Source organism: Brachyhypopomus gauderio, chromosome 10, assembly GCF_052324685.1.
Source record: "Brachyhypopomus gauderio isolate BG-103 chromosome 10, BGAUD_0.2, whole genome shotgun sequence".
Taxonomy (NCBI): domain Eukaryota; kingdom Metazoa; phylum Chordata; class Actinopteri; order Gymnotiformes; family Hypopomidae; genus Brachyhypopomus; species Brachyhypopomus gauderio.
The window spans coordinates 7835320-7860274 of NC_135220.1; the positions used below are offsets into that span (position 1 = coordinate 7835320).

Below are 24955 nucleotides of genomic sequence, written 5' to 3' on the forward strand. Positions count from 1 at the left end.
TGTCAAAGATTGGGTGAAAGGGAAACTGAAATCCAGAAAGATTGAAAATACAAAAGATCTGCTAAGTCCCCTGCTCAGTGGGTGAAAGGGAAACTGAAATTCATAATGATTGAAATGACAAAAGATCTGCTAATTCCCTTCAGCTATGGTCGTGTTTGCACAAAGCAGTACAGAAACAAAATTGAGTTGAAGCATTGTACTGACTTTTCATTTTTCTGTCTCTCAGGTGTCTGACTAGAACAGACTGTACTGAGAACAGAGCCCTCTGATATATTCCAGAAGTATAGGTTGCGTTCATCGTGGGTACTGGACATCCGCAAGCTTTAGCAAGAGCCCCAGTGGCCTAATGGATAAGGCACTGGCCTCCTAAGCCAGGGATTGTGGGTTCGAGTCCCATCTGGGGTGCTGGGAAAGCAGAGTGGCGCAGCGGAAGCGTGCTGGGCCCATAACCCAGAGGTCGATGGATCGAAACCATCCTCTGCTAAGTCAGCTTTAGTCCTGAAAAAGCATTCCTTTAGTCCAAAAATAGCACACCTTTCAATGTCAGAGGGGTGTGAGTCAAAAATTGATAGAAAGCCTCTAAAGACAGGGTGAATTCACTCTATAGCATTTCTTTCAATGTTTTAATTTAATGAAACTCTTCAAGGCACTTCATGCTTCACTCTAGCAAATCCCAATAGACACTCAAAATAACCTACAAATTCAAGCTTGTGTTGTAAAAAATGTAAGTCCCTTTCAAGAAAGTGAATGAAAATGGTGCTCGACAAGATGTTTAGAAGTAGACCTGGAAATTTCAAAACTTAAAAGCATGTTTGCCAAGCTGATATGTTCATATGCTTGTACAAAAGATCTGCCAATTCCCTTGAGCCATGAGGTTGATTTGCTGACAACAGATGGCGTGATGACAAGGGGTAATGTCGAGAGATGTGTTACATTGGCCTATCTTATCAAAGATCTCTTGCTGAATCTTCTCCAGGACCTCCAGACTTCTCCTACATATTTGGCCAAAAGAATGGACGCGGAACAACGTGTGGATTTTTCAAATGTCACTGGATATCAAAGATTGGGTGAAAGGGAAACTGAAATCCAGAAAGATTGAAAATACAAAAGATCTGCTAAGTCCCCTGCTCAGTGGGTGAAAGGGAAACTGAAATTCATAATGATTGAAATGACAAAAGATCTGCTAATTCCCTTCAGCTATGGTCGTGTTTGCACAAAGCAGTACAGAAACAAAATTGAGTTGAAGCATTGTACTGACTTTTCATTTTTCTGTCTCTCAGGTGTCTGACTAGAACAGACTGTACTGAGAACAGAGCCCTCTGATATATTCCAGAAGTATAGGTTGCGTTCATCGTGGGTACTGGACATCCGCAAGCTTTAGCAAGAGCCCCAGTGGCCTAATGGATAAGGCACTGGCCTCCTAAGCCAGGGATTGTGGGTTCGAGTCCCATCTGAGGTGCTGGGAAAGCAGAGTGGCGCAGCGGAAGCGTGCTGGGCCCATAACCCAGAGGTCGATGGATCGAAACCATCCTCTGCTAAGTCAGCTTTAGTCCTAAAAAAGCATTCCTTTAGTCCAAAAATAGCACACCTTTCAATGTCAGAGGGGTGTGAGTCAAAAATTGATAGAAAGCCTCTAAAGACAGGGTGAATTCACTCTATAGCATTTCTTTCAATGTTTTAATTTAATGAAACTCTTCAAGGCACTTCATGCTTCACTCTAGCAAATCCCAATAGACACTCAAAATAACCTACAAATTCAAGCTTGTGTTGTAAAAAATGTAAGTCCCTTTCAAGAAAGTGAATGAAAATGGTGCTCGACAAGATGTTTAGAAGTAGACCTGGAAATTTCAAAACTTAAAAGCATGTTTGCCAAGCTGATATGTTCATATGCTTGTACAAAAGATCTGCTAATTCCCTTGAGCCATGAGGTTGATTTGCTGACAACAGATGGCGTGATGACAAGGGGTAATGTCGAGAGATGTGTTACATTGGCCTATCTTATCAAAGATCTCTTGCTGAATCTTCTCCAGGACCTCCAGACTTCTACATATTTGGCCAAAAGAGGTGACGCGGAACAACGTGTGGATTTTTCAAATGTCACTGGATGTCAAAGATTGGGTGAAAGGGAAACTGAAATCCAGAAAGATTGAAAATACAAAAGATCTGCTAAGTCCCCTGCTCAGTGGGTGAAAGGGAAACTGAAATTCATAATGATTGAAATGACAAAAGATCTGCTAATTCCCTTCAGCTATGGTCGTGTTTGCACAAAGCAGTACAGAAACAAAATTGAGTTGAAGCATTGTACTGACTTTTCATTTTTCTGTCTCTCAGGTGTCTGACTAGAACAGACTGTACTGAGAACAGAGCCCTCTGATATATTCCAGAAGTATAGGTTGCGTTCATCGTGGGTACTGGACATCCGCAAGCTTTAGCAAGAGCCCCAGTGGCCTAATGGATAAGGCACTGGCCTCCTAAGCCAGGGATTGTGGGTTCGAGTCCCATCTGGGGTGCTGGGAAAGCAGAGTGGCGCAGCGGAAGCGTGCTGGGCCCATAACCCAGAGGTCGATGGATCGAAACCATCCTCTGCTAAGTCAGCTTTAGTCCTGAAAAAGCATTCCTTTAGTCCAAAAATAGCACACCTTTCAATGTCAGAGGGGTGTGAGTCAAAAATTGATAGAAAGCCTCTAAAGACAGGGTGAATTCACTCTATAGCATTTCTTTCAATGTTTTAATTTAATGAAACTCTTCAAGGCACTTCATGCTTCACTCTAGCAAATCCCAATAGACACTCAAAATAACCTACAAATTCAAGCTTGTGTTGTAAAAAATGTAAGTCCCTTTCAAGAAAGTGAATGAAAATGGTGCTCGACAAGATGTTTAGAAGTAGACCTGGAAATTTCAAAACTTAAAAGCATGTTTGCCAAGCTGATATGTTCATATGCTTGTACAAAAGATCTGCCAATTCCCTTGAGCCATGAGGTTGATTTGCTGACAACAGATGGCGTGATGACAAGGGGTAATGTCGAGAGATGTGTTACATTGGCCTATCTTATCAAAGATCTCTTGCTGAATCTTCTCCAGGACCTCCAGACTTCTACATATTTGGCCAAAAGAGGTGACGCGGAACAACGTGTGGATTTTTCAAATGTCACTGGATGTCAAAGATTGGGTGAAAGGGAAACTGAAATCCAGAAAGATTGAAAATACAAAAGATCTGCTAAGTCCCCTGCTCAGTGGGTGAAAGGGAAACTGAAATTCATAATGATTGAAATGACAAAAGATCTGCTAATTCCCTTCAGCTATGGTCGTGTTTGCACAAAGCAGTACAGAAACAAAATTGAGTTGAAGCATTGTACTGACTTTTCATTTTTCTGTCTCTCAGGTGTCTGACTAGAACAGACTGTACTGAGAACAGAGCCCTCTGATATATTCCAGAAGTATAGGTTGCGTTCATCGTGGGTACTGGACATCCGCAAGCTTTAGCAAGAGCCCCAGTGGCCTAATGGATAAGGCACTGGCCTCCTAAGCCAGGGATTGTGGGTTCGAGTCCCATCTGGGGTGCTGGGAAAGCAGAGTGGCGCAGCGGAAGCGTGCTGGGCCCATAACCCAGAGGTCGATGGATCGAAACCATCCTCTGCTAAGTCAGCTTTAGTCCTGAAAAAGCATTCCTTTAGTCCAAAAATAGCACACCTTTCAATGTCAGAGGGGTGTGAGTCAAAAATTGATAGAAAGCCTCTAAAGACAGGGTGAATTCACTCTATAGCATTTCTTTCAATGTTTTAATTTAATGAAACTCTTCAAGGCACTTCATGCTTCACTCTAGCAAATCCCAATAGACACTCAAAATAACCTACAAATTCAAGCTTGTGTTGTAAAAAATGTAAGTCCCTTTCAAGAAAGTGAATGAAAATGGTGCTCGACAAGATGTTTAGAAGTAGACCTGGAAATTTCAAAACTTAAAAGCATGTTTGCCAAGCTGATATGTTCATATGCTTGTACAAAAGATCTGCCAATTCCCTTGAGCCATGAGGTTGATTTGCTGACAACAGATGGCCTGATGACAAGGGGTAATGTCGAGAGATGTGTTACACTGGCCTATCTTATCAAAGATCTCTTGCTAAATCTTCTCCAGGACCTCCAGACTTCTCCTACATATTTGGCCAAAAGAATGGACGCGGAACAACGTGTGGATTTTTCAAATGTCACTGGATATCAAAGATTGGGTGAAAGGGAAACTGAAATCCAGAAAGATTGAAAATACAAAAGATCTGCTAAGTCCCCTGCTCAGTGGGTGAAAGGGAAACTGAAATTCATAATGATTGAAATGACAAAAGATCTGCTAATTCCCTTCAGCTATGGTCGTGTTTGCACAAAGCAGTACAGAAACAAAATTGAGTTGAAGCATTGTACTGACTTTTCATTTTTCTGTCTCTCAGGTGTCTGACTAGAACAGACTGTACTGAGAACAGAGCCCTCTGATATATTCCAGAAGTATAGGTTGCGTTCATCGTGGGTACTGGACATCCGCAAGCTTTAGCAAGAGCCCCAGTGGCCTAATGTATAAGGCACTGGCCTCCTAAGCCAGGGATTGTGGGTTCGAGTCCCATCTGGGGTGCTGGGAAAGCAGAGTGGCGCAGCGGAAGCGTGCTGGGCCCATAACCCAGAGGTCGATGGATCGAAACCATCCTCTGCTAAGTCAGCTTTAGTCCTAAAAAAGCATTCCTTTAGTCCAAAAATAGCACACCTTTCAATGTCAGAGGGGTGTGAGTCAAAAATTGATAGAAAGCCTCTAAAGACAGGGTGAATTCACTCTATAGCATTTCTTTCAATGTTTTAATTTAATGAAACTCTTCAAGGCACTTCATGCTTCACTCTAGCAAATCCCAATAGACACTCAAAATAACCTACAAATTCAAGCTTGTGTTGTAAAAAATTTAAGTCCCTTTCAAGAAAGTGAATGAAAATGGTGCTCGACAAGATGTTTAGAAGTAGACCTGGAAATTTCAAAACTTAAAAGCATGTTTGCCAAGCTGATATGTTCATATGCTTGTACAAAAGATCTGCCAATTCCCTTGAGCCATGAGGTTGATTTGCTGACAACAGATGGCGTGATGACAAGGGGTAATGTCGAGAGATGTGTTACATTGGCCTATCTTATCAAAGATCTCTTGCTGAATCTTCTCCAGGACCTCCAGACTTCTACATATTTGGCCAAAAGAGGTGACGCGGAACAACGTGTGGATTTTTCAAATGTCACTGGATGTCAAAGATTGGGTGAAAGGGAAACTGAAATCCAGAAAGATTGAAAATACAAAAGATCTGCTAAGTCCCCTGCTCAGTGGGTGAAAGGGAAACTGAAATTCATAATGATTGAAATGACAAAAGATCTGCTAATTCCCTTCAGCTATGGTCGTGTTTGCACAAAGCAGTACAGAAACAAAATTGAGTTGAAGCATTGTACTGACTTTTCATTTTTCTGTCTCTCAGGTGTCTGACTAGAACAGACTGTACTGAGAACAGAGCCCTCTGATATATTCCAGAAGTATAGGTTGCGTTCATCGTGGGTACTGGACATCCGCAAGCTTTAGCAAGAGCCCCAGTGGCCTAATGGATAAGGCACTGGCCTCCTAAGCCAGGGATTGTGGGTTCGAGTCCCATCTGGGGTGCTGGGAAAGCAGAGTGGCGCAGCGGAAGCGTGCTGGGCCCATAACCCAGAGGTCGATGGATCGAAACCATCCTCTGCTAAGTCAGCTTTAGTCCTGAAAAAGCATTCCTTTAGTCCAAAAATAGCACACCTTTCAATGTCAGAGGGGTGTGAGTCAAAAATTGATAGAAAGCCTCTAAAGACAGGGTGAATTCACTCTATAGCATTTCTTTCAATGTTTTAATTTAATGAAACTCTTCAAGGCACTTCATGCTTCACTCTAGCAAATCCCAATAGACACTCAAAATAACCTACAAATTCAAGCTTGTGTTGTAAAAAATGTAAGTCCCTTTCAAGAAAGTGAATGAAAATGGTGCTCGACAAGATGTTTAGAAGTAGACCTGGAAATTTCAAAACTTAAAAGCATGTTTGCCAAGCTGATATGTTCATATGCTTGTACAAAAGATCTGCCAATTCCCTTGAGCCATGAGGTTGATTTGCTGACAACAGATGGCCTGATGACAAGGGGTAATGTCGAGAGATGTGTTACACTGGCCTATCTTATCAAAGATCTCTTGCTGAATCTTCTCCAGGACCTCCAGACTTCTCCTACATATTTGGCCAAAAGAATGGACGCGGAACAACGTGTGGATTTTTCAAATGTCACTGGATATCAAAGATTGGGTGAAAGGGAAACTGAAATCCAGAAAGATTGAAAATACAAAAGATCTGCTAAGTCCCCTGCTCAGTGGGTGAAAGGGAAACTGAAATTCATAATGATTGAAATGACAAAAGATCTGCTAATTCCCTTCAGCTATGGTCGTGTTTGCACAAAGCAGTACAGAAACAAAATTGAGTTGAAGCATTGTACTGACTTTTCATTTTTCTGTCTCTCAGGTGTCTGACTAGAACAGACTGTACTGAGAACAGAGCCCTCTGATATATTCCAGAAGTATAGGTTGCGTTCATCGTGGGTACTGGACATCCGCAAGCTTTAGCAAGAGCCCCAGTGGCCTAATGGATAAGGCACTGGCCTCCTAAGCCAGGGATTGTGGGTTCGAGTCCCATCTGAGGTGCTGGGAAAGCAGAGTGGCGCAGCGGAAGCGTGCTGGGCCCATAACCCAGAGGTCGATGGATCGAAACCATCCTCTGCTAAGTCAGCTTTAGTCCTAAAAAAGCATTCCTTTAGTCCAAAAATAGCACACCTTTCAATGTCAGAGGGGTGTGAGTCAAAAATTGATAGAAAGCCTCTAAAGACAGGGTGAATTCACTCTATAGCATTTCTTTCAATGTTTTAATTTAATGAAACTCTTCAAGGCACTTCATGCTTCACTCTAGCAAATCCCAATAGACACTCAAAATAACCTACAAATTCAAGCTTGTGTTGTAAAAAATGTAAGTCCCTTTCAAGAAAGTGAATGAAAATGGTGCTCGACAAGATGTTTAGAAGTAGACCTGGAAATTTCAAAACTTAAAAGCATGTTTGCCAAGCTGATATGTTCATATGCTTGTACAAAAGATCTGCTAATTCCCTTGAGCCATGAGGTTGATTTGCTGACAACAGATGGCGTGATGACAAGGGGTAATGTCGAGAGATGTGTTACATTGGCCTATCTTATCAAAGATCTCTTGCTGAATCTTCTCCAGGACCTCCAGACTTCTACATATTTGGCCAAAAGAGGTGACGCGGAACAACGTGTGGATTTTTCAAATGTCACTGGATGTCAAAGATTGGGTGAAAGGGAAACTGAAATCCAGAAAGATTGAAAATACAAAAGATCTGCTAAGTCCCCTGCTCAGTGGGTGAAAGGGAAACTGAAATTTATAATGATTGAAATGACAAAAGATCTGCTAATTCCCTTCAGCTATGGTCGTGTTTGCACAAAGCAGTACAGAAACAAAATTGAGTTGAAGCATTGTACTGACTTTTCATTTTTCTGTCTCTCAGGTGTCTGACTAGAACAGACTGTACTGAGAACAGAGCCCTCTGATATATTCCAGAAGTATAGGTTGCGTTCATCGTGGGTACTGGACATCCGCAAGCTTTAGCAAGAGCCCCAGTGGCCTAATGGATAAGGCACTGGCCTCCTAAGCCAGGGATTGTGGGTTCGAGTCCCATCTGGGGTGCTGGGAAAGCAGAGTGGCGCAGCGGAAGCGTGCTGGGCCCATAACCCAGAGGTCGATGGATCGAAACCATCCTCTGCTAAGTCAGCTTTAGTCCTGAAAAAGCATTCCTTTAGTCCAAAAATAGCACACCTTTCAATGTCAGAGGGGTGTGAGTCAAAAATTGATAGAAAGCCTCTAAAGACAGGGTGAATTCACTCTATAGCATTTCTTTCAATGTTTTAATTTAATGAAACTCTTCAAGGCACTTCATGCTTCACTCTAGCAAATCCCAATAGACACTCAAAATAACCTACAAATTCAAGCTTGTGTTGTAAAAAATGTAAGTCCCTTTCAAGAAAGTGAATGAAAATGGTGCTCGACAAGATGTTTAGAAGTAGACCTGGAAATTTCAAAACTTAAAAGCATGTTTGCCAAGCTGATATGTTCATATGCTTGTACAAAAGATCTGCCAATTCCCTTGAGCCATGAGGTTGATTTGCTGACAACAGATGGCGTGATGACAAGGGGTAATGTCGAGAGATGTGTTACATTGGCCTATCTTATCAAAGATCTCTTGCTGAATCTTCTCCAGGACCTCCAGACTTCTACATATTTGGCCAAAAGAGGTGACGCGGAACAACGTGTGGATTTTTCAAATGTCACTGGATGTCAAAGATTGGGTGAAAGGGAAACTGAAATCCAGAAAGATTGAAAATACAAAAGATCTGCTAAGTCCCCTGCTCAGTGGGTGAAAGGGAAACTGAAATTCATAATGATTGAAATGACAAAAGATCTGCTAATTCCCTTCAGCTATGGTCGTGTTTGCACAAAGCAGTACAGAAACAAAATTGAGTTGAAGCATTGTACTGACTTTTCATTTTTCTGTCTCTCAGGTGTCTGACTAGAACAGACTGTACTGAGAACAGAGCCCTCTGATATATTCCAGAAGTATAGGTTGCGTTCATCGTGGGTACTGGACATCCGCAAGCTTTAGCAAGAGCCCCAGTGGCCTAATGGATAAGGCACTGGCCTCCTAAGCCAGGGATTGTGGGTTCGAGTCCCATCTGGGGTGCTGGGAAAGCAGAGTGGCGCAGCGGAAGCGTGCTGGGCCCATAACCCAGAGGTCGATGGATCGAAACCATCCTCTGCTAAGTCAGCTTTAGTCCTGAAAAAGCATTCCTTTAGTCCAAAAATAGCACACCTTTCAATGTCAGAGGGGTGTGAGTCAAAAATTGATAGAAAGCCTCTAAAGACAGGGTGAATTCACTCTATAGCATTTCTTTCAATGTTTTAATTTAATGAAACTCTTCAAGGCACTTCATGCTTCACTCTAGCAAATCCCAATAGACACTCAAAATAACCTACAAATTCAAGCTTGTGTTGTAAAAAATGTAAGTCCCTTTCAAGAAAGTGAATGAAAATGGTGCTCGACAAGATGTTTAGAAGTAGACCTGGAAATTTCAAAACTTAAAAGCATGTTTGCCAAGCTGATATGTTCATATGCTTGTACAAAAGATCTGCCAATTCCCTTGAGCCATGAGGTTGATTTGCTGACAACAGATGGCCTGATGACAAGGGGTAATGTCGAGAGATGTGTTACACTGGCCTATCTTATCAAAGATCTCTTGCTAAATCTTCTCCAGGACCTCCAGACTTCTCCTACATATTTGGCCAAAAGAATGGACGCGGAACAACGTGTGGATTTTTCAAATGTCACTGGATATCAAAGATTGGGTGAAAGGGAAACTGAAATCCAGAAAGATTGAAAATACAAAAGATCTGCTAAGTCCCCTGCTCAGTGGGTGAAAGGGAAACTGAAATTCATAATGATTGAAATGACAAAAGATCTGCTAATTCCCTTCAGCTATGGTCGTGTTTGCACAAAGCAGTACAGAAACAAAATTGAGTTGAAGCATTGTACTGACTTTTCATTTTTCTGTCTCTCAGGTGTCTGACTAGAACAGACTGTACTGAGAACAGAGCCCTCTGATATATTCCAGAAGTATAGGTTGCGTTCATCGTGGGAACTGGACATCCGCAAGCTTTAGCAAGAGCCCCAGTGGCCTAATGTATAAGGCACTGGCCTCCTAAGCCAGGGATTGTGGGTTCGAGTCCCATCTGGGGTGCTGGGAAAGCAGAGTGGCGCAGCGGAAGCGTGCTGGGCCCATAACCCAGAGGTCGATGGATCGAAACCATCCTCTGCTAAGTCAGCTTTAGTCCTAAAAAAGCATTCCTTTAGTCCAAAAATAGCACACCTTTCAATGTCAGAGGGGTGTGAGTCAAAAATTGATAGAAAGCCTCTAAAGACAGGGTGAATTCACTCTATAGCATTTCTTTCAATGTTTTAATTTAATGAAACTCTTCAAGGCACTTCATGCTTCACTCTAGCAAATCCCAATAGACACTCAAAATAACCTACAAATTCAAGCTTGTGTTGTAAAAAATTTAAGTCCCTTTCAAGAAAGTGAATGAAAATGGTGCTCGACAAGATGTTTAGAAGTAGACCTGGAAATTTCAAAACTTAAAAGCATGTTTGCCAAGCTGATATGTTCATATGCTTGTACAAAAGATCTGCCAATTCCCTTGAGCCATGAGGTTGATTTGCTGACAACAGATGGCGTGATGACAAGGGGTAATGTCGAGAGATGTGTTACATTGGCCTATCTTATCAAAGATCTCTTGCTGAATCTTCTCCAGGACCTCCAGACTTCTACATATTTGGCCAAAAGAGGTGACGCGGAACAACGTGTGGATTTTTCAAATGTCACTGGATGTCAAAGATTGGGTGAAAGGGAAACTGAAATCCAGAAAGATTGAAAATACAAAAGATCTGCTAAGTCCCCTGCTCAGTGGGTGAAAGGGAAACTGAAATTCATAATGATTGAAATGACAAAAGATCTGCTAATTCCCTTCAGCTATGGTCGTGTTTGCACAAAGCAGTACAGAAACAAAATTGAGTTGAAGCATTGTACTGACTTTTCATTTTTCTGTCTCTCAGGTGTCTGACTAGAACAGACTGTACTGAGAACAGAGCCCTCTGATATATTCCAGAAGTATAGGTTGCGTTCATCGTGGGTACTGGACATCCGCAAGCTTTAGCAAGAGCCCCAGTGGCCTAATGGATAAGGCACTGGCCTCCTAAGCCAGGGATTGTGGGTTCGAGTCCCATCTGGGGTGCTGGGAAAGCAGAGTGGCGCAGCGGAAGCGTGCTGGGCCCATAACCCAGAGGTCGATGGATCGAAACCATCCTCTGCTAAGTCAGCTTTAGTCCTGAAAAAGCATTCCTTTAGTCCAAAAATAGCACACCTTTCAATGTCAGAGGGGTGTGAGTCAAAAATTGATAGAAAGCCTCTAAAGACAGGGTGAATTCACTCTATAGCATTTCTTTCAATGTTTTAATTTAATGAAACTCTTCAAGGCACTTCATGCTTCACTCTAGCAAATCCCAATAGACACTCAAAATAACCTACAAATTCAAGCTTGTGTTGTAAAAAATGTAAGTCCCTTTCAAGAAAGTGAATGAAAATGGTGCTCGACAAGATGTTTAGAAGTAGACCTGGAAATTTCAAAACTTAAAAGCATGTTTGCCAAGCTGATATGTTCATATGCTTGTACAAAAGATCTGCCAATTCCCTTGAGCCATGAGGTTGATTTGCTGACAACAGATGGCGTGATGACAAGGGGTAATGTCGAGAGATGTGTTACATTGGCCTATCTTATCAAAGATCTCTTGCTGAATCTTCTCCAGGACCTCCAGACTTCTACATATTTGGCCAAAAGAGGTGATGCGGAACAACGTGTGGATTTTTCAAATGTCACTGGATGTCAAAGATTGGGTGAAAGGGAAACTGAAATCCAGAAAGATTGAAAATACAAAAGATCTGCTAAGTCCCCTGCTCAGTAGGTGAAAGGGAAACTGAAATTCATAATGATTGAAATGACAAAAGATCTGCTAATTCCCTTCAGCTATGGTCGTGTTTGCACAAAGCAGTACAGAAACAAAATTGAGTTGAAGCATTGTACTGACTTTTCATTTTTCTGTCTCTCAGGTGTCTGACTAGAACAGACTGTACTGAGAACAGAGCCCTCTGATATATTCCAGAAGTATAGGTTGCGTTCATCGTGGGTACTGGACATCCGCAAGCTTTAGCAAGAGCCCCAGTGGCCTAATGTATAAGGCACTGGCCTCCTAAGCCAGGGATTGTGGGTTCGAGTCCCATCTGGGGTGCTGGGAAAGCAGAGTGGCGCAGCGGAAGCGTGCTGGGCCCATAACCCAGAGGTCGATGGATCGAAACCATCCTCTGCTAAGTCAGCTTTAGTCCTAAAAAAGCATTCCTTTAGTCCAAAAATAGCACACCTTTCAATGTCAGAGGGGTGTGAGTCAAAAATTGATAGAAAGCCTCTAAAGACAGGGTGAATTCACTCTATAGCATTTCTTTCAATGTTTTAATTTAATGAAACTCTTCAAGGCACTTCATGCTTCACTCTAGCAAATCCCAATAGACACTCAAAATAACCTACAAATTCAAGCTTGTGTTGTAAAAAATTTAAGTCCCTTTCAAGAAAGTGAATGAAAATGGTGCTCGACAAGATGTTTAGAAGTAGACCTGGAAATTTCAAAACTTAAAAGCATGTTTGCCAAGCTGATATGTTCATATGCTTGTACAAAAGATCTGCCAATTCCCTTGAGCCATGAGGTTGATTTGCTGACAACAGATGGCGTGATGACAAGGGGTAATGTCGAGAGATGTGTTACATTGGCCTATCTTATCAAAGATCTCTTGCTGAATCTTCTCCAGGACCTCCAGACTTCTACATATTTGGCCAAAAGAGGTGACGCGGAACAACGTGTGGATTTTTCAAATGTCACTGGATGTCAAAGATTGGGTGAAAGGGAAACTGAAATCCAGAAAGATTGAAAATACAAAAGATCTGCTAAGTCCCCTGCTCAGTGGGTGAAAGGGAAACTGAAATTCATAATGATTGAAATGACAAAATATCTGCTAATTCCCTTCAGCTATGGTCGTGTTTGCACAAAGCAGTACAGAAACAAAATTGAGTTGAAGCATTGTACTGACTTTTCATTTTTCTGTCTCTCAGGTGTCTGACTAGAACAGACTGTACTGAGAACAGAGCCCTCTGATATATTCCAGAAGTATAGGTTGCGTTCATCGTGGGTACTGGACATCCGCAAGCTTTAGCAAGATCCCCAGTGGCCTAATGTATAAGGCACTGGCCTCCTAAGCCAGGGATTGTGGGTTCGAGTCCCATCTGGGGTTCTGGGAAAGCAGAGTGGCGCAGCGGAAGCGTGCTGGGCCCATAACCCAGAGGTCGATGGATCGAAACCATCCTCTGCTAAGTCAGCTTTAGTCCTAAAAAAGCATTCCTTTAGTCCAAAAATAGCACACCTTTCAATGTCAGAGGGGTGTGAGTCAAAAATTGATAGAAAGCCTCTAAAGACAGGGTGAATTCACTCTATAGCATTTCTTTCAATGTTTTAATTTAATGAAACTCTTCAAGGCACTTCATGCTTCACTCTAGCAAATCCCAATAGACACTCAAAATAACCTACAAATTCAAGCTTGTGTTGTAAAAAATGTAAGTCCCTTTCAAGAAAGTGAATGAAAATGGTGCTCGACAAGATGTTTAGAAGTAGACCTGGAAATTTCAAAACTTAAAAGCATGTTTGCCAAGTTGATATGTTCATATGCTTGTACAAAAGATCTGCTAATTCCCTTGAGCCATGAGGTTGATTTGCTGACAACAGATGGCGTGATGACAAGGGGTAATGTCGAGAGATGTGTTACACTGGCCTATCTTATCAAAGATCTCTTGCTGAATCTTCTCCAGGACCTCCAGACTTCTACATATTTGGCCAAAAGAGGTGACGCGGAACAACGTGTGTATTTTTCAAATGTCACTGGATGTCAAAGATTGGGTGAAAGGGAAACTGAAATCCAGAAAGATTGAAAATACAAAAGATCTGCTAAGTCCTCTGCTCAGTGGGTGAAAGGGAAACTGAAATTCATAATGATTGAAATGACAAAAGATCTGCTAATTCCCTTCAGCTATGGTCGTGTTTGCACAAAGCAGTACAGAAACAAAATTGAGTTGAAGCATTGTACTGACTTTTCATTTTTCTGTCTCTCAGGTGTCTGACTAGAATAGACTGTACTGAGAACAGAGCCCTCTGATATATTCCAGAAGTATAGGTTGCGTTCATCGTGGGTACTGGACATCCGCAAGCTTTAGCAAGAGCCCCAGTGGCCTAATGCATAAGGCACTGGCCTCCTAAGCCAGGGAATGTGGGTTCGAGTCCCATCTGGGGTGCTGGGAAAGCAGAGTGGCGCAGCGGAAGCGTGCTGGGCCCATAACCCAGAGGTCGATGGATCGAAACCATCCTCTGCTAAGTCAGCTTTAGTCCTAAAAAAGCATTCCTTTAGTCCAAAAATAGCACACCTTTCAATGTCAGAGGGGTGTGAGTCAAAAATTGATAGAAAGCCTCTAAAGACAGGGTGAATTCACTCTATAGCATTTCTTTCAATGTTTTAATTTAATGAAACTCTTCAAGGCACTTCATGCTTCACTCTAGCAAATCCCAATAGACACTCAAAATAACCTACAAATTCAAGCTTGTGTTGTAAAAAATTTAAGTCCCTTTCAAGAAAGTGAATGAAAATGGTGCTCGACAAGATGTTTAGAAGTAGACCTGGAAATTTCAAAACTTAAAAGCATGTTTGCCAAGCTGATATGTTCATATGCTTGTACAAAAGATCTGCCAATTCCCTTGAGCCATGAGGTTGATTTGCTGACAACAGATGGCGTGATGACAAGGGGTAATGTCGAGAGATGTGTTACATTGGCCTATCTTATCAAAGATCTCTTGCTGAATCTTCTCCAGGACCTCCAGACTTCTACATATTTGGCCAAAAGAGGTGACGCGGAACAACGTGTGTATTTTTCAAATGTCACTGGATGTCAAAGATTGGGTGAAAGGGAAACTGAAATCCAGAAAGATTGAAAATACAAAAGATCTGCTAAGTCCCCTGCTCAGTGGGTGAAAGGGAAACTGAAATTCATAATGATTGAAATGACAAAATATCTGCTAATTCCCTTCAGCTATGGTCGTGTTTGCACAAAGCAGTACAGAAACAAAATTGAGTTGAAGCATTGTACTGACTTTTCATTTTTCTGTCTCTCAGGTGTCTGACTAGAACAGACTGTACTGAGAACAGAGCCCTCTGATATATTCCAGAAGTATAGGTTGCGTTCATCGTGGGTACTGGACATCCGCAAGCTTTGGCAAGAGCCCCAGTGGCCTAATGGATAAGGCACTGGACTCCTAAGCCAGGGATTGTGGGTTTGAGTCCCATCTGGGGTTCTGGGAAAGCAGAGTGGCGCAGCGGAAGCGTGCTGGGCCCATAACCCAGAGGTCGATGGATCGAAACCATCCTCTGCTAAGTCAGCTTTAGTCCTAAAAAAGCATTCCTTTAGTCCAAAAATAGCACACCTTTCAATGTCAGAGGGGTGTGAGTCAAAAATTGATAGAAAGCCTCTAAAGACAGGGTGAATTCACTCTATAGCATTTCTTTCAATGTTTTAATTTAATGAAACTCTTCAAGGCACTTCATGCTTCACTCTAGCAAATCCCAATAGACACTCAAAATAACCTACAAATTCAAGCTTGTGTTGTAAAAAATTTAAGTCCCTTTCAAGAAAGTGAATGAAAATGGTGCTCGACAAGATGTTTAGAAGTAGACCTGGAAATTTCAAAACTTAAAAGCATGTTTGCCAAGCTGATATGTTCATATGCTTGTACAAAAGATCTGCCAATTCCCTTGAGCCATGAGGTTGATTTGCTGATAACAGATGGCGTGATGACAAGGGGTAATGTCGAGAGATGTGTTACATTGGCCTATCTTATCAAAGATCTCTTGCTGAATCTTCTCCAGGACCTCCAGACTTCTACATATTTGGCCAAAAGAGGTGACGCGGAACAACGTGTGGATTTTTCAAGTGTCACTGGATGTCAAAGATTGGGTGAAAGGGAAACTGAAATCCAGAAAGATTGAAAATACAAAAGATCTGCTAAGTCCCCTGCTCAGTGGGTGAAAGGGAAACTGAAATTCATAATGATTGAAATGACAAAAGATCTGCTAATTCCCTTCAGCTATGGTCGTGTTTGCACAAAGCAGTACAGAAACAAAATTGAGTTGAAGCATTGTACTGACTTTTCATTTTTCTGTCTCTCAGGTGTCTGACTAGAACAGACTGTACTGAGAACAGAGCCCTCTGATATATTCCAGAAGTATAGGTTGCGTTCATCGTGGGTACTGGACATCCGCAAGCTTTAGCAAGAGCCCCAGTGGCCTAATGGATAAGGCACTGGCCTCCTAAGCCAGGGATTGTGGGTTCGAGTCCCGTCTGGGGTGCTGGGAAAGCAGAGTGGCGCAGCGGAAGCGTGCTGGGCCCATAACCCAGAGGTCGATGGATCGAAACCATCCTCTGCTAAGTCAGCTTTAGTCCTAAAAAAGCATTCCTTTAGTCCAAAAATAGCACACCTTTCAATGTCAGAGGGGTGTGAGTCAAAAATTGATAGAAAGCCTCTAAAGACAGGGTGAATTCACTCTATAGCATTTCTTTCAATGTTTTAATTTAATGAAACTCTTCAAGGCACTTCATGCTTCACTCTAGCAAATCCCAATAGACACTCAAAATAACCTACAAATTCAAGCTTGTGTTGTAAAAAATGTAAGTCCCTTTCAAGAAAGTGAATGAAAATGGTGCTCGACAAGATGTTTAGAAGTAGACCTGGAAATTTCAAAACTTAAAAGCATGTTTGCCAAGTTGATATGTTCATATGCTTGTACAAAAGATCTGCTAATTCCCTTGAGCCATGAGGTTGATTTGCTGACAACAGATGGCGTGATGACAAGGGGTAATGTCGAGAGATGTGTTACACTGGCCTATCTTATCAAAGATCTCTTGCTGAATCTTCTCCAGGACCTCCAGACTTCTACATATTTGGCCAAAAGAGGTGACGCGGAACAACGTGTGTATTTTTCAAATGTCACTGGATGTCAAAGATTGGGTGAAAGGGAAACTGAAATCCAGAAAGATTGAAAATACAAAAGATCTGCTAAGTCCCCTGCTCAGTGGGTGAAAGGGAAACTGAAATTCATAATGATTGAAATGACAAAAGATCTGCTAATTCCCTTCAGCTATGGTCGTGTTTGCTCAAAGCAGTACAGAAACAAAATTGAGTTGAAGCATTGTACTGACTTTTCATTTTTCTGTCTCTCAGGTGTCTGACTAGAATAGACTGTACTGAGAACAGAGCCCTCTGATATATTCCAGAAGTATAGGTTGCGTTCATCGTGGGTACTGGACATCCGCAAGCTTTAGCAAGAGCCCCAGTGGCCTAATGCATAAGGCACTGGCCTCCTAAGCCAGGGAATGTGGGTTCGAGTCCCATCTGGGGTGCTGGGAAAGCAGAGTGGCGCAGCGAAAGCGTGCTGGGCCCATAACCCAGAGGTCGATGGATCGAAACCATCCTCTGCTAAGTCAGCTTTAGTCCTAAAAAAGCATTCCTTTAGTCCAAAAATAGCACACCTTTCAATGTCAGAGGGGTGTGAGTCAAAAATTGATAGAAAGCCTCTAAAGACAGGGTGAATTCACTCTATAGCATTTCTTTCAATGTTTTAATTTAATGAAACTCTTCAAGGCACTTCATGCTTCACTCTAGCAAATCCCAATAGACACTCAAAATAACCTACAAATTCAAGCTTGTGTTGTAAAAAATTTAAGTCCCTTTCAAGAAAGTGAATGAAAATGGTGCTCGACAAGATGTTTAGAAGTAGACCTGGAAATTTCAAAACTTAAAAGCATGTTTGCCAAGTTGATATGTTCATATGCTTGTACAAAAGATCTGCCAATTCCCTTGAGCCATGAGGTTGATTTGCTGACAACAGATGGCGTGATGACAAGGGGTAATGTCGAGAGATGTGTTACACTGGCCTATCTTATCAAAGATCTCTTGCTGAATCTTCTCCAGGACCTCCAGACTTCTACATATTTGGCCAAAAGAGGTGACGCGGAACAACGTGTGTATTTTTCAAATGTCACTGGATGTCAAAGATTGGGTGAAAGGGAAACTGAAATCCAGAAAGATTGAAAATACAAAAGATCTGCTAAGTCCCCTGCTCAGTGGGTGAAAGGGAAACTGAAATTCATAATGATTGAAATGACAAAAGATCTGCTAATTCCCTTCAGCTATGGTCGTGTTTGCTCAAAGCAGTACAGAAACAAAATTGAGTTGAAGCATTGTACTGACTTTTCATTTTTCTGTCTCTCAGGTGTCTGACTAGAATAGACTGTACTGAGAACAGAGCCCTCTGATATATTCCAGAAGTATAGGTTGCGTTCATCGTGGGTACTGGACATCCGCAAGCTTTAGCAAGAGCCCCAGTGGCCTAATGCATAAGGCACTGGCCTCCTAAGCCAGGGAATGTGGGTTCGAGTCCCATCTGGGGTGCTGGGAAAGCAGAGTGGCGCAGCGAAAGCGTGCTGGGCCCATAACCCAGAGGTCGATGGATCGAAACCATCCTCTGCTAAGTCAGCTTTAGTCCTAAAAAAGCATTCCTTTAGTCCAAAAATAGCACACCTTTCAATGTCAGAGGGGTGTGAGTCAAAAATTGATAGAAAGCCTCTAAAGACAGGGTGAATTCACTCTATAGCATTTCTTTCAATGTTTTAATTTAATGAAACTCTTCAAGGCACTTCATGCTTCACTCTAGCAAATCCCAATAGACACTCAAAATAACCTACAAATTCAAGCTTGTGTTGTAAAAAATGTAAGTCCCTTTCAAGAAAGTGAATGAAAATGGTGCTCGACAAGATGTTTAGAAGTAGACCTGGAAATTTCAAAACTTAAAAGCATGTTTGCCAAGTTGATATGTTCATATGCTTGTACAAAAGATCTGCTAATTCCCTTGAGCCATGAGGTTGATTTGCTGACAACAGATGGCGTGATGACAAGGGGTAATGTCGAGAGATGTGTTACACTGGCCTATCTTATCAAAGATCTCTTGCTGAATCTTCTCCAGGACCTCCAGACTTCTACATATTTGGCCAAAAGAGGTGACGCGGAACAACGTGTGTATTTTTCAAATGTCACTGGATGTCAAAGATTGGGTGAAAGGGAAACTGAAATCCAGAAAGATTGAAAATACAAAAGATCTGCTAAGTCCCCTGCTCAGTGGGTGAAAGGGAAACTGAAATTCATAATGATTGAAATGACAAAAGATCTGCTAATTCCCTTCAGCTATGGTCGTGTTTGCTCAAAGCAGTACAGAAACAAAATTGAGTTGAAGCATTGTACTGACTTTTCATTTTTCTGTCTCTCAGGTGTCTGACTAGAATAGACTGTACTGAGAACAGAGCCCTCTGATATATTCCAGAAGTATAGGTTGCGTTCATCGTGGGTACTGGACATCCGCAAGCTTTAGCAAGAGCCCCAGTGGCCTAATGCATAAGGCACTGGCCTCCTAAGCCAGGGAATGTGGGTTCGAGTCCCATCTGGGGTGCTGGGAAAGCAGAGTGGCGCAGCGAAAGCGTGCTGGGCCCATAACCCAGAGGTCGATGGATCGAAACCATCCTCTGCTAAGTCAGCTTTAGTCCTAAAAAAGCATTCCTTTAGTCCAAAAATAGCACACCTTTCAATGTCAGAGGGGTGTGAGTCAAAAATTGATAGAAAGCCTCTAAAGACAGGGTGAATTCACTCTATAGCATTTCTTTCAATGTTTTAATTTAATGAAACTCTTCAAGGCACTTCATGCTTCACTCTAGCAAATCCCAATAGACACTCAAAATAACCTACAAATTCAAGCTTGTGTTGTAAAAAATTTAAGTCCCTTTCAAGAAAGTGAATGAAAATGGTGCTCGACAAGATGTTTAGAAGTAGACCTGGAAATTTCAAAACTTAAAAGCATGTTTGCCAAGTTGATATGTTCATATGCTTGTACAAAAGATCTGCCAATTCCCTTGAGCCATGAGGTTGATTTGCTGACAACAGATGGCGTGATGACAAGGGGTAATGTCGAGAGATGTGTTACACTGGCCTATCTTATCAAAGATCTCTTGCTGAATCTTCTCCAGGACCTCCAGACTTCTACATATTTGGCCAAAAGAGGTGACGCGGAACAACGTGTGTATTTTTCAAATGTCACTGGATGTCAAAGATTGGGTGAAAGGGAAACTGAAATCCAGAAAGATTGAAAATACAAAAGATCTGCTAAGTCCCCTGCTCAGTGGGTGAAAGGGAAACTGAAATTCATAATGATTGAAATGACAAAAGATCTGCTAATTCCCTTCAGCTATGGTCGTGTTTGCTCAAAGCAGTACAGAAACAAAATTGAGTTGAAGCATTGTACTGACTTTTCATTTTTCTGTCTCTCAGGTGTCTGACTAGAATAGACTGTACTGAGAACAGAGCCCTCTGATATATTCCAGAAGTATAGGTTGCGTTCATCGTGGGTACTGGACATCCGCAAGCTTTAGCAAGAGCCCCAGTGGCCTAATGCATAAGGCACTGGCCTCCTAAGCCAGGGAATGTGGGTTCGAGTCCCATCTGGGGTGCTGGGAAAGCAGAGTGGCGCAGCGAAAGCGTGCTGGGCCCATAACCCAGAGGTCGATGGATCGAAACCATCCTCTGCTAAGTCAGCTTTAGTCCTAAAAAAGCATTCCTTTAGTCCAAAAATAGCACACCTTTCAATGTCAGAGGGGTGTGAGTCAAAAATTGATAGAAAGCCTCTAAAGACAGGGTGAATTCACTCTATAGCATTTCTTTCAATGTTTTAATTTAATGAAACTCTTCAAGGCACTTCATGCTTCACTCTAGCAAATCCCAATAGACACTCAAAATAACCTACAAATTCAAGCTTGTGTTGTAAAAAATTTAAGTCCCTTTCAAGAAAGTGAATGAAAATGGTGCTCGACAAGATGTTTAGAAGTAGACCTGGAAATTTCAAAACTTAAAAGCATGTTTGCCAAGCTGATATGTTCATATGCTTGTACAAAAGATCTGCCAATTCCCTTGAGCCATGAGGTTGATTTGCTGACAACAGATGGCGTGATGACAAGGGGTAATGTCGAGAGATGTGTTACATTGGCCTATCTTATCAAAGATCTCTTGCTGAATCTTCTCCAGGACCTCCAGACTTCTACATATTTGGCCAAAAGAGGTGACGCGGAACAACGTGTGGATTTTTCAAATGTCACTGGATGTCAAAGATTGGGTGAAAGGGAAACTGAAATCCAGAAAGATTGAAAATACAAAAGATCTGCTAAGTCCCCTGCTCAGTGGGTGAAAGGGAAACTGAAATTCATAATGATTGAAATGACAAAATATCTGCTAATTCCCTTCAGCTATGGTCGTGTTTGCACAAAGCAGTACAGAAACAAAATTGAGTTGAAGCATTGTACTGACTTTTCATTTTTCTGTCTCTCAGGTGTCTGACTAGAACAGACTGTACTGAGAACAGAGCCCTCTGATATATTCCAGAAGTATAGGTTGCGTTCATCGTGGGTACTGGACATCCGCAAGCTTTAGCAAGAGCCCCAGTGGCCTAATGGATAAGGCACTGGACTCCTAAGCCAGGGATTGTGGGTTCGAGTCCCATCTGGGGTTCTGGGAAAGCAGAGTGGCGCAGCGGAAGCGTGCTGGGCCCATAACCCAGAGGTCGATGGATCGAAACCATCCTCTGCTAAGTCAGCTTTAGTCCTAAAAAAGCATTCCTTTAGTCCAAAAATAGCACACCTTTCAATGTCAGAGGGGTGTGAGTCAAAAATTGATAGAAAGCCTCTAAAGACAGGGTGAATTCACTCTATAGCATTTCTTTCAATGTTTTAATTTAATGAAACTCTTCAAGGCACTTCATGCTTCACTCTAGCAAATCCCAATAGACACTCAAAATAACCTACAAATTCAAGCTTGTGTTGTAAAAAATGTAAGTCCCTTTCAAGAAAGTGAATGAAAATGGTGCTCGACAAGATGTTTAGAAGTAGACCTGGAAATTTCAAAACTTAAAAGCATGTTTGCCAAGTTGATATGTTCATATGCTTGTACAAAAGATCTGCTAATTCCCTTGAGCCATGAGGTTGATTTGCTGACAACAGATGGCGTGATGACAAGGGGTAATGTCGAGAGATGTGTTACACTGGCCTATCTTATCAAAGATCTCTTGCTGAATCTTCTCCAGGACCTCCAGACTTCTACATATTTGGCCAAAAGAGGTGACGCGGAACAACGTGTGTATTTTTCAAATGTCACTGGATGTCAAAGATTGGGTGAAAGGGAAACTGAAATCCAGAAAGATTGAAAATACAAAAGATCTGCTAAGTCCTCTGCTCAGTGGGTGAAAGGGAAACTGAAATTCATAATGATTGAAATGACAAAAGATCTGCTAATTCCCTTCAGCTATGGTCGTGTTTGCACAAAGCAGTACAGAAACAAAATTGAGTTGAAGCATTGTACTGACTTTTCATTTTTCTGTCTCTCAGGTGTCTGACTAGAATAGACTGTACTGAGAACAGAGCCCTCTGATATATTCCAGAAGTATAGGTTGCGTTCATCGTGGGTACTGGACATCCGCAAGCTTTAGCAAGAGCCCCAGTGGCCTAATGCATAAGGCACTGGCCTCCTAAGCCAGGGAATGTGGGTTCGAGTCCCATCTGGGGTGCTGGGAAAGCAGAGTGGCGCAGCGGAAGCGTGCTGGGCCCATAACCCAGAGGTCGATGGATCGAAACCATCCTCTGCTAAGTCAGCTTTAGTCCTAAAAAAGCATTCCTTTAGTCCAAAAATAGCACACCTTTCAATGTCAGAGGGGTGTGAGTCAAAAATTGATAGAAAGCCTCTAAAGACAGGGTGAATTCACTCTATAGCATTTCTTTCAATGTTTTAATTTAATGAAACTCTTCAAGGCACTTCATGCTTCACTCTAGCAAATCCCAATAGACACTCAAAATAACCTACAAATTCAAGCTTGTGTTGTAAAAAATTTAAGTCCCTTTCAAGAAAGTGAATGAAAATGGTGCTCGACAAGATGTTTAGAAGTAGACCTGGAAATTTCAAAACTTAAAAGCATGTTTGCCAAGCTGATATGTTCATATGCTTGTACAAAAGATCTGCCAATTCCCTTGAGCCATGAGGTTGATTTGCTGACAACAGATGGCGTGATGACAAGGGGTAATGTCGAGAGATGTGTTACATTGGCCTATCTTATCAAAGATCTCTTGCTGAATCTTCTCCAGGACCTCCAGACTTCTACATATTTGGCCAAAAGAGGTGACGCGGAACAACGTGTGTATTTTTCAAATGTCACTGGATGTCAAAGATTGGGTGAAAGGGAAACTGAAATCCAGAAAGATTGAAAATACAAAAGATCTGCTAAGTCCCCTGCTCAGTGGGTGAAAGGGAAACTGAAATTCATAATGATTGAAATGACAAAATATCTGCTAATTCCCTTCAGCTATGGTCGTGTTTGCACAAAGCAGTACAGAAACAAAATTGAGTTGAAGCATTGTACTGACTTTTCATTTTTCTGTCTCTCAGGTGTCTGACTAGAACAGACTGTACTGAGAACAGAGCCCTCTGATATATTCCAGAAGTATAGGTTGCGTTCATCGTGGGTACTGGACATCCGCAAGCTTTAGCAAGAGCCCCAGTGGCCTAATGGATAAGGCACTGGACTCCTAAGCCAGGGATTGTGGGTTTGAGTCCCATCTGGGGTTCTGGGAAAGCAGAGTGGCGCAGCGGAAGCGTGCTGGGCCCATAACCCAGAGGTCGATGGATCGAAACCATCCTCTGCTAAGTCAGCTTTAGTCCTAAAAAAGCATTCCTTTAGTCCAAAAATAGCACACCTTTCAATGTCAGAGGGGTGTGAGTCAAAAATTGATAGAAAGCCTCTAAAGACAGGGTGAATTCACTCTATAGCATTTCTTTCAATGTTTTAATTTAATGAAACTCTTCAAGGCACTTCATGCTTCACTCTAGCAAATCCCAATAGACACTCAAAATAACCTACAAATTCAAGCTTGTGTTGTAAAAAATTTAAGTCCCTTTCAAGAAAGTGAATGAAAATGGTGCTCGACAAGATGTTTAGAAGTAGACCTGGAAATTTCAAAACTTAAAAGCATGTTTGCCAAGCTGATATGTTCATATGCTTGTACAAAAGATCTGCCAATTCCCTTGAGCCATGAGGTTGATTTGCTGACAACAGATGGCGTGATGACAAGGGGTAATGTCGAGAGATGTGTTACATTGGCCTATCTTATCAAAGATCTCTTGCTGAATCTTCTCCAGGACCTCCAGACTTCTACATATTTGGCCAAAAGAGGTGACGCGGAACAACGTGTGGATTTTTCAAATGTCACTGGATGTCAAAGATTGGGTGAAAGGGAAACTGAAATCCAGAAAGATTGAAAATACAAAAGATCTGCTAAGTCCCCTGCTCAGTGGGTGAAAGGGAAACTGAAATTCATAATGATTGAAATGACAAAATATCTGCTAATTCCCTTCAGCTATGGTCGTGTTTGCACAAAGCAGTACAGAAACAAAATTGAGTTGAAGCATTGTACTGACTTTTCATTTTTCTGTCTCTCAGGTGTCTGACTAGAACAGACTGTACTGAGAACAGAGCCCTCTGATATATTCCAGAAGTATAGGTTGCGTTCATCGTGGGTACTGGACATCCGCAAGCTTTAGCAAGAGCCCCAGTGGCCTAATGGATAAGGCACTGGCCTCCTAAGCCAGGGATTGTGGGTTCGAGTCCCATCTGGGGTGCTGGGAAAGCAGAGTGGCGCAGCGGAAGCGTGCTGGGCCCATAACCCAGAGGTCGATGGATCGAAACCATCCTCTGCTAAGTCAGCTTTAGTCCTAAAAAAGCATTCCTTTAGTCCAAAAATAGCACACCTTTCAATGTCAGAGGGGTGTGAGTCAAAAATTGATAGAAAGCCTCTAAAGACAGGGTGAATTCACTCTATAGCATTTCTTTCAATGTTTTAATTTAATGAAACTCTTCAAGGCACTTCATGCTTCACTCTAGCAAATCCCAATAGACACTCAAAATAACCTACAAATTCAAGCTTGTGTTGTAAAAAATGTAAGTCCCTTTCAAGAAAGTGAATGAAAATGGTGCTCGACAAGAT

The 24955-nt window shown here is 41.9% G+C and overlaps 11 non-coding genes across 11 annotated transcripts; all 11 read left to right on the forward strand.

Annotated features, from left to right (window-relative positions):
• Window positions 1-332: 332 nt before the first annotated feature.
• On the forward strand, window positions 333-405 carry trnar-ccu (transfer RNA arginine (anticodon CCU)). The gene has a single exon. It is a non-coding gene; the product is annotated as a tRNA-Arg (tRNA).
• A 981-nt stretch (window positions 406-1386) lies between these two features.
• trnar-ccu (transfer RNA arginine (anticodon CCU)) lies at window positions 1387-1459 on the forward strand. The gene has a single exon. It is a non-coding gene; the product is annotated as a tRNA-Arg (tRNA).
• A 978-nt stretch (window positions 1460-2437) lies between these two features.
• trnar-ccu (transfer RNA arginine (anticodon CCU)) lies at window positions 2438-2510 on the forward strand. The gene has a single exon. It is a non-coding gene; the product is annotated as a tRNA-Arg (tRNA).
• A 978-nt stretch (window positions 2511-3488) lies between these two features.
• On the forward strand, window positions 3489-3561 carry trnar-ccu (transfer RNA arginine (anticodon CCU)). The gene has a single exon. It is a non-coding gene; the product is annotated as a tRNA-Arg (tRNA).
• A 2032-nt stretch (window positions 3562-5593) lies between these two features.
• Window positions 5594-5666, forward strand: trnar-ccu (transfer RNA arginine (anticodon CCU)). Its single transcript has one exon. It is a non-coding gene; the product is annotated as a tRNA-Arg (tRNA).
• Window positions 5667-6647: 981 nt separating this feature from the next.
• On the forward strand, window positions 6648-6720 carry trnar-ccu (transfer RNA arginine (anticodon CCU)). Its single transcript has one exon. It is a non-coding gene; the product is annotated as a tRNA-Arg (tRNA).
• Window positions 6721-7698: 978 nt separating this feature from the next.
• On the forward strand, window positions 7699-7771 carry trnar-ccu (transfer RNA arginine (anticodon CCU)). Its single transcript has one exon. It is a non-coding gene; the product is annotated as a tRNA-Arg (tRNA).
• Window positions 7772-8749: 978 nt separating this feature from the next.
• Window positions 8750-8822, forward strand: trnar-ccu (transfer RNA arginine (anticodon CCU)). The gene has a single exon. It is a non-coding gene; the product is annotated as a tRNA-Arg (tRNA).
• A 2032-nt stretch (window positions 8823-10854) lies between these two features.
• On the forward strand, window positions 10855-10927 carry trnar-ccu (transfer RNA arginine (anticodon CCU)). The gene has a single exon. It is a non-coding gene; the product is annotated as a tRNA-Arg (tRNA).
• A 5182-nt stretch (window positions 10928-16109) lies between these two features.
• On the forward strand, window positions 16110-16182 carry trnar-ccu (transfer RNA arginine (anticodon CCU)). The gene has a single exon. It is a non-coding gene; the product is annotated as a tRNA-Arg (tRNA).
• An 8335-nt stretch (window positions 16183-24517) lies between these two features.
• On the forward strand, window positions 24518-24590 carry trnar-ccu (transfer RNA arginine (anticodon CCU)). Its single transcript has one exon. It is a non-coding gene; the product is annotated as a tRNA-Arg (tRNA).
• Window positions 24591-24955: the final 365 nt, after the last annotated feature.